This window comes from Cryptomeria japonica, chromosome 3, assembly GCF_030272615.1.
Source record: "Cryptomeria japonica chromosome 3, Sugi_1.0, whole genome shotgun sequence".
NCBI lineage: Eukaryota > Viridiplantae > Streptophyta > Pinopsida > Cupressales > Cupressaceae > Cryptomeria > Cryptomeria japonica.
This window is the reverse complement of record NC_081407.1, coordinates 244,444-251,998: the sequence shown is the minus strand read 5'-3', so window position 1 is coordinate 251,998 and position 7,555 is coordinate 244,444.

The following is a 7,555-nucleotide window of genomic DNA, read 5'->3' as shown; positions in this document are numbered from 1 at the left end:
TTTGGATGGAGGCAGAGATTGCCGAGTGGATCAGGGGAGTATGCACGAGCGGTACGGGAGAGATTCCAGTGGGGGCCAGTGTTACCATATGATCAAGGCTTAGCAGAGTTTCAGACTTTACAGGTGAGACCATGGCATATGAGGACGAGGATTGTAGATGTAGGGGTGATAGATGAGTATACACAGTACATTACTGCACATACTATTCCATGCATATCGGATCCGGCAGAGCCGATTCCATCTTTTGAGGATGACAGGAGGAGAGGAGGGTGAGGACTTGCAGTAGGTGGATGAGGTAGGGGAGGTGATGGAGGAAGAGGGGATGGAGGAGGAGGTGATGGAGGAGGAGGAGGTGATGGAGGAGGAGGTGGTGGGGGTGGTGGATTTGGAGGTAGTGCTGGGTTTGGAGATGGAGGTGGATGGTTACAGCAGAGAGGGAGAGGCGGGTAGCCGTTGCAACTATCATAGGGGCCTTTGATACAGGGAGTAGTCAGATTAGGTGGTAGGGATATGGGGGAGGGAGAGGCACCTATGGATATGGGAGAGGGAGCCACTGGAGGAGGAGAGGGAGCTATAGGTGGAGGAGAGGATCTGATGGGGATGGGAGGAGGAGATCTTTAGGATCAGATGATAGTATTTTTATAGACTTGGCTGGAGGATATGGAGGCAGAGGTTGCAACTAGAGATGTTTAGCTATTTGCACCGGAGTCAGAGTTGATTGTAGTGCTGCGGGAGAGAGATGATGTAGTGGAGGGATTGACGGAGCTGCAAGAGAGAGTACGAGTTGGGGCAAGAGCACAGGGTCCTACTAGGGAGGTGATGAGGTAGTTTAGATAGGCTCAGGAAGAGATAGAGTATTGGCGGGGTTTATATGAGCAGGTGGTGCCATCCAGTCTGCAGGCACTGAGCTATTCATAGATGCGTCGGGCAAGATAAAAGTGGTCTCAGAGGATGTAGAGCAGTGGTGGTGTGATGGGTCCTCCATGACAAGATAGTGCGGGTGGTGTAGGGGGTAGTGAGGGAGTAAGTGGTGATGGTGGTGCAACATCTGGCCAGAGTGCCATTTGAGAGAGCTGTATGTATTTTATTACATTGTCATTTTGGACTGTGACTTGGATGGCTCTTGGTAGCCGATATTTTTGACATCATTGTACTCTGATACATGTATGTTTTTGTGAGTTGATATATGATATGATATATGAGGAGATCCCATATTTTGTGATGATATGCATATTGAGGATATGCATGGATTTATGGAGGATGATAAGTTTATGATTTATGCTTAGCTATATGTGTTTATTTTTTAGATGTAGATGATGATGAGATTATTTCAATATGCATGTTATGATGATTTGTATGATGTCTATGAATGTGATGCTAATATGTGGATGCAGGTTAATATATGTATGATTCATTGGTTTTAATGCTTTTATGTATGTAATGACATGATGATGATGTATGCATAGAAATGATGCTAAGTATGAAAGAGATAACACTTGTGTTTATGTTGATGAAATGATGATATGCAACTGTGTTTGATATGATGGAATTCAATGAATCGAATGGTTTATGTAAATGGGTATAGATGGTTAAAAATAAATATAAGATGGATAAACAAATGTAAAGTACAAATGTTAATGTGATGATTTCTAAATGAATGCACATATAAAATGTATAACCAAATGTTTTATGATTCTAAATGATTTAAAATATGACTAAGTGAAATGATAATGCAATGATAATGTAACTAAGGGGGTAATGAATAACTGCACCTTAATGAAATTAAAAGAATAATGAATGCATCTTAATGAATCCTAAAATAAATCTTTGTAAGATGAAATAAATGATTATAAGAATATACTGGATGGATAGAGGAATGCATTTAACTAAATGGATAGATAAATAAATGCATGCAGGTAAAAGAATCTAGATGAATGTATGGTAAACACACTTAAATGATGATGAATGTTTTAAGGATACTAATATAAGTACATGATAATGAATGCAACTAAATAATATTAAATGCACTTTAATGAATATTTGAAAATGAATGTAATGAACCTACATGTAAGTAAATGATAATGAACTAGATGCATTTAAATGCAACTAAATGTAATGAAATGGTGATGCCATGTGTTTATGATAGATGAATGCAAGGTTGGTGAGAATTTGCATGATGCATTGATGATGTATCAAAGAACTCCATCATGATTGTATCCAAGATGATTAAATAACCTCTCATATTTTAACTTGTTCACACTTGCCTACAAAACCATAAATATGAATAATGAATGGATGGGTGATATGCAATAGAATGCAATATAAATAGATGAAATGAAATGATGATCCATAGTGATTTTAGTTTTCATCATTGAGCAATGGTAGTATCAATCTTGGACAAGGTAGTAGGAACCAAGTTTGGAGCATTGTACCTACAAACAAGCAGCATAAAGAATATGGACCCTCCATAATGGTTCATGCTCATATGGTTGAGGTATACATTGTAGTCAGCAAGCCATAGTGACCCATGACTATATTTTGCATAAGATCACATAGCTTATTGAACTTCCCACTTAGACACCATTAGTACATGCCTCAGAACTTCATTGAAATAATTCACAGAAGATACACAAACAATGCTTAGGAACCATCCTGGCTACTCTAATCACTTGTGGATATCCCAGAGTAGCGTAGGAACCTAATATAAATGAATAAATAACTAAAAAACCGACCAAGTACTTGATAGATTTAAACAAAATTTTCTTGTCAAAGAAAAATGTTATCATGTCTTTGTTTTGGTAAGGAAGGATGCATTTGTGTTAAGACAGTTGTGTGTCGATGTTGATTGTTTGGTTGGTTTGAGTAACTCAAAATGTTTTCTTGGTGTCTGTCTGCGATTGTGTATGTACAAAGGATTTGTTATGTTGCCATGTTTTTGGTTGATTTTCAATGTTTTTGAATTTTTGTGAGTGTTTTTGGAATGTTTTTTGGATTTCATGAGACAGTGTTGAATGAAGAACTCAATGAATCACAAGTAATGCCAAAATCCACTTCCATCAATAGGTTAAGGGTATTGCCCCCAGTTTTAGACACGACTTATGAAAAAGAGGGATGCAAGATGCATGAAGTACTATCCTTGATTGTAGATCAATAACAAGCCATGGTTTTGATGGATGGATGAGTGGATGCAATGAATGTGATCACAACAAGTTTGAAAGATAATGGAGCCATAGCCTTTACAAGTGGCGCCTGTTTGTTAGGTTTTCTGGTGCAGGAGCACCTAGGACTTAGGCTTATAGTCCATTCACTAAATTGGCTTGTATTGACCTTATACAAGTTGACTTAATAATAAGGAATCTAGGAGGGTACAAGGAGTGAGTTTGATGTTTTATTTGAGTCAAGTGTAGGCCTAGTTGAGTTGGTTTTCTTCCTAGGTTTGCATTTTGTGAATAGTTGCTAGTTTGAGTAGGAAATTGGCCTTCTTGATGGTCAAAAGTGGCATAACTTGGTATGATAATTAGAGAGGTTTATTATGGTCTTAGGAAGGATTAAAAATTCATGATTAATGAATTAAAATAGGTTTTATAGGTTGGCAAAGCAAAAAGCAAAAAGTTGTAAAAGTTGTCATGACAACTTTTGAAAGTTGTTATGACAACTTTTGTCCTAAAAGTGCTTAGCGATGGAGTTAGGGATAGCACAACAACATAGAATTCCTAAAAAAATTTGGAAGACTATAATAACATCCTCTTTCATGGTTACCAAGGTTGGATGTTTGTTTTTATATGATCAACAATCTGAAACTACTCATTTTCGGACTGTTATCACTATTTTTGGCTTATTTTGCTTACAATGTGAATACAAATGGATTCAATAATTGATCTAGTTATGGATTGAGATTATTTGGTGTATTTAAGAGTCATTTGTTTAATTTAAATCTTTTTAGATAGTGTATGTTTGTATTTTCATAGTTTTGTTTTCAAACAACCAATTTTGGCTTGTATATAGCAATTTCTTGTGAAATGGTTGCCCCATAAAATCCCTCCGTGCTACCATCACGGCCTATTGGGAAATGGAATGAAACAAATTTTATAGTGTATGTATGTAAGGAGAAGTTCTATAAGTGGTTTTTAACATGGCTACCACCTTGTTCTAAGCGAGTCCAGGAGCAACCTGGCTAGAGAAGACAGGGTGAAATTTGAGTGCATAGTACAGAGGTGGACACAAAACCACAACAAAATCATTTGGAGGGGTCCATGAAGTCCATATAGAGTTTACATAGCAAGGAGAATCCTTGACAAGACCTTTTGATGCCCATTTCATAAACTTGACTAGTCACTGCTAGTTAAGAGGCCTAGAAACCCTTCAAAACCCCCATTTTTGGGTTAGGGCAATGTACGGTGAGTTGGGAAACCAAAACCACCAAAATAAATTGGGGATAGGTGAGTGTTTGAAGAGAAACAAACCTTTTTTTAGGGTCTTTTGGACCATTTTCTTCTAAACCCTTGAAAACCGGATTTTGGAGGCCTAATAGGGGCTCATTCCTTGTAGCCCTTTTTCTAGGCAAAATGGTGAAATCGGTAGGAAGAACAATGGATGAAAACCACAAATGGACCCAAATGGAATTCATTTCATGTTAAAAGTCACCTCCATGCCTCTTCAATGACTCACAACAATATGGGGGGGTGAATTGACAAGTTGAAGTCAGGACAACAAGAATGAGCATAAGGGAAACACTTTGAATTGGTAGGGTTCCTAGTTAAACACTTGTTGCAAACACCTTGAGATTGGAAAAAAGAAAGCCCTAGAAGATATTGAGAAGGAATTGGAGGTCTTGGAGCATAGCTAGACCTAGAGAGGTTGGTGGAATTGAGCAACACCAACTAGGTGAAATGTGAGCAAGTTAGGTGAACCCCATCAAATTGGTATCAGAGCCTATAAGATTTGGGCTAGGTGAGTAGATGTCCTTAGTGGAATTTGTAGGAGACAAAAACATGGTGACCAATACAGATTTAGAAAAGAAAGTGGATGATCAGGAGGAAGAGAATAGACTCTTGAAGGAGAAGTTGATTGAATTGGAAAGCAAGTTTGGTGAGATTGAAACCAAGGCAGATGAAGTGTTGGTAAAGGTTGAAGGAGAAAAAGGGAAGGGTAAAGAGGTGTCAAAGATAGAAAAAGTACCTCAACTTGATCTTTTTTTAGAACAATAACCTTTCCTAAAGGCATTGAAAGCCTTAAGTGGTAAATCACTAGAATGATTTCCATTGTTTACTGGTAAGATGGAGGCATAAGTGGTTCTAGAATGGATGGAGGGAACCATTTTGAATGTGAAGGCATAACAGAAGCTCAAAGAGTTAAAGTGGCCAAGTCTAGGATGAGAGGAGCTACTCTCACATGGTGGAAATTTGTGCAAGATGAGAGAACTAAAATGGGAAAAACACCCATCTCTTCTTGGAAAGGGATGTTAGTCAAAATCAAAGAATTCTATCTCCCTGATGACTATGAAGTGCAAATTCATAGGAAGAGACAAAACCTAAGATAGAAAGACCTTGATGTAAGTGGCTATACGGAGGAGTTTCACAAACTTAGCCTTAGATCTCATGTGGTGGAAGAAGAAAGTCTCAAAGTTGCTAGGTACCTAAATGGTCTACGGTGGAACATCCAAGAAGAAATCAATCTAATGAGCCCAAGGACAGTTCATCAAAGCTATCAACTTTCCCTTAAAGTGGAATAAAAACTAAAAAGAAAACATGATTCAAGTAGTAATAGGGGTAGAGGTAGAGGGAAAGAAAATAGAGGCCATAGGGGAGGCTTTGGAGGAAGAAGTTCAGAGCAAAGAACACAAGGTGAGTCTAAATTCATTGAGTAGCAAGAAAATGGCACTGGTAAAGGAGGATTCAATAGAGGAAGGGGGTCAAACAGTGGTTTTAGAGGAAGGTCTAGTGGAAAAGGTAGAGGTTCCTCATATTTTGACTCAATGAAGTGTTACCATTGCAACCAACTTGGTCATCCAACATATAGGTGTCCAGAGAAGGGATCACCATCACAAAGTAGTGAAAGGAGAGTGAACTGTCTTCAAGAAGAGAATTCAAGTAGAAAGACTTCAGAGGTTGCCTTAGAATCAGAGGTAGGTGACAACTTGATTATAAGGAGAAATTTGATAAAAGAACCTGTCAGAGAAGAGCCTAGCCAAAGAAGGTCATTATTTAGGATCAAATGCAAGATAATGGACAAAGTTTGTAAAGTGATCATTGATTCAGGGTCAACAGACAACATTGTGTCAGAAGAGGCAGTGAGTAAGCTTAAATTGCAAAGGATACCTCACAACAACCCATATAGAGTCACTTGGTTGAATAAAGGCCAACATGTCCTAGTCAATGAGCAAGCATGGGTGGATTTTACCATTGGGAGGTATAAGGACAAAGTGTTATGTGATGTCCTACCCATGGATGCATGCCATCTTCTATTTGGAAGACCATGGAAATTTGATAGACAAGCTATTAATGATGGAGCGAAGAATGCATACTCATTCAAGAAAGATGGAGTCACATTCAAGATCCAATATATCCTTGAGGAAGGTGAGAAGAGGGCAGTAGGTCCTAATGTTATTTTGGTGAGTGAAAAAAAGTTCTTGAAGACACTTGAGGAAGGTGAAGTAATAGGGTTTGCATTAGTAATGAAGCCTAAAGAGGAAGGTAAGAAAGAGCGGCCAGATTTGCCAATAGAGGTTCAAGACCTATTGAAGAAGTTCAAGGGAGTAGTGAGTGATGGACAACCAACCACCTTACCTCCTAAAAGAACCATAAGCCATCAAATAGACTTCATTCTTAGAGCATCCTTACCTAACAAGGCAGCTTACAAGATGACTCCCCAAGAAAATGTTGAGATTGCCAAGCAAATCCAAGAGCTTTTAGACCAAGACCTAATTAGGAAAAGCATTAGCCCTTGTGATGTACCTACCATTTTAGCCCCAAAGAAAGGTGGTACTTGGAGATTATGCACTGACTATAGAGCTATAAATAGGATCACCATCAGATATAGGTTTCCAATGCCTAGAATAGAGGACCTAATAGATTGTTTAGGCCCGAAGCCAAATACTTTACCAAGATTGACCTTAAAAGTGGATACCACCAAATTAGGATTAAGGAGGGTGATGAATGGAAAATTGCATTATGGCTTGTAATGCCATTTGGCTTATCCAATGCCCCAAGAACCTTCATGAGACTCATGAATGAGGTGATGAAGGACTTCATAGGTAAAATTTGTGCTGGTATACTTAGATGATATTCTAATTTTTTAGTAAGGATAGGGCAAATCATATTAATCATTTGCAAAATGTGTTACAAAGATTGTATGAAGAGAAGCTAACCATGAACTTGGATAATTGTGAATATGTTAAGAAGGAGTTGGTTTACCTTGGGTTTGTGTTGTGTCAAGGAAACCTCAAGATGGATCCTAGCAAGGTTGAAGCCATAGTAAATTGGCCTACTCCTAAGTCAACAACAGAGGTGAGAAGCTTCCATGGACTAGCTCAGTACTACAGGAAGTTCATTAGGCA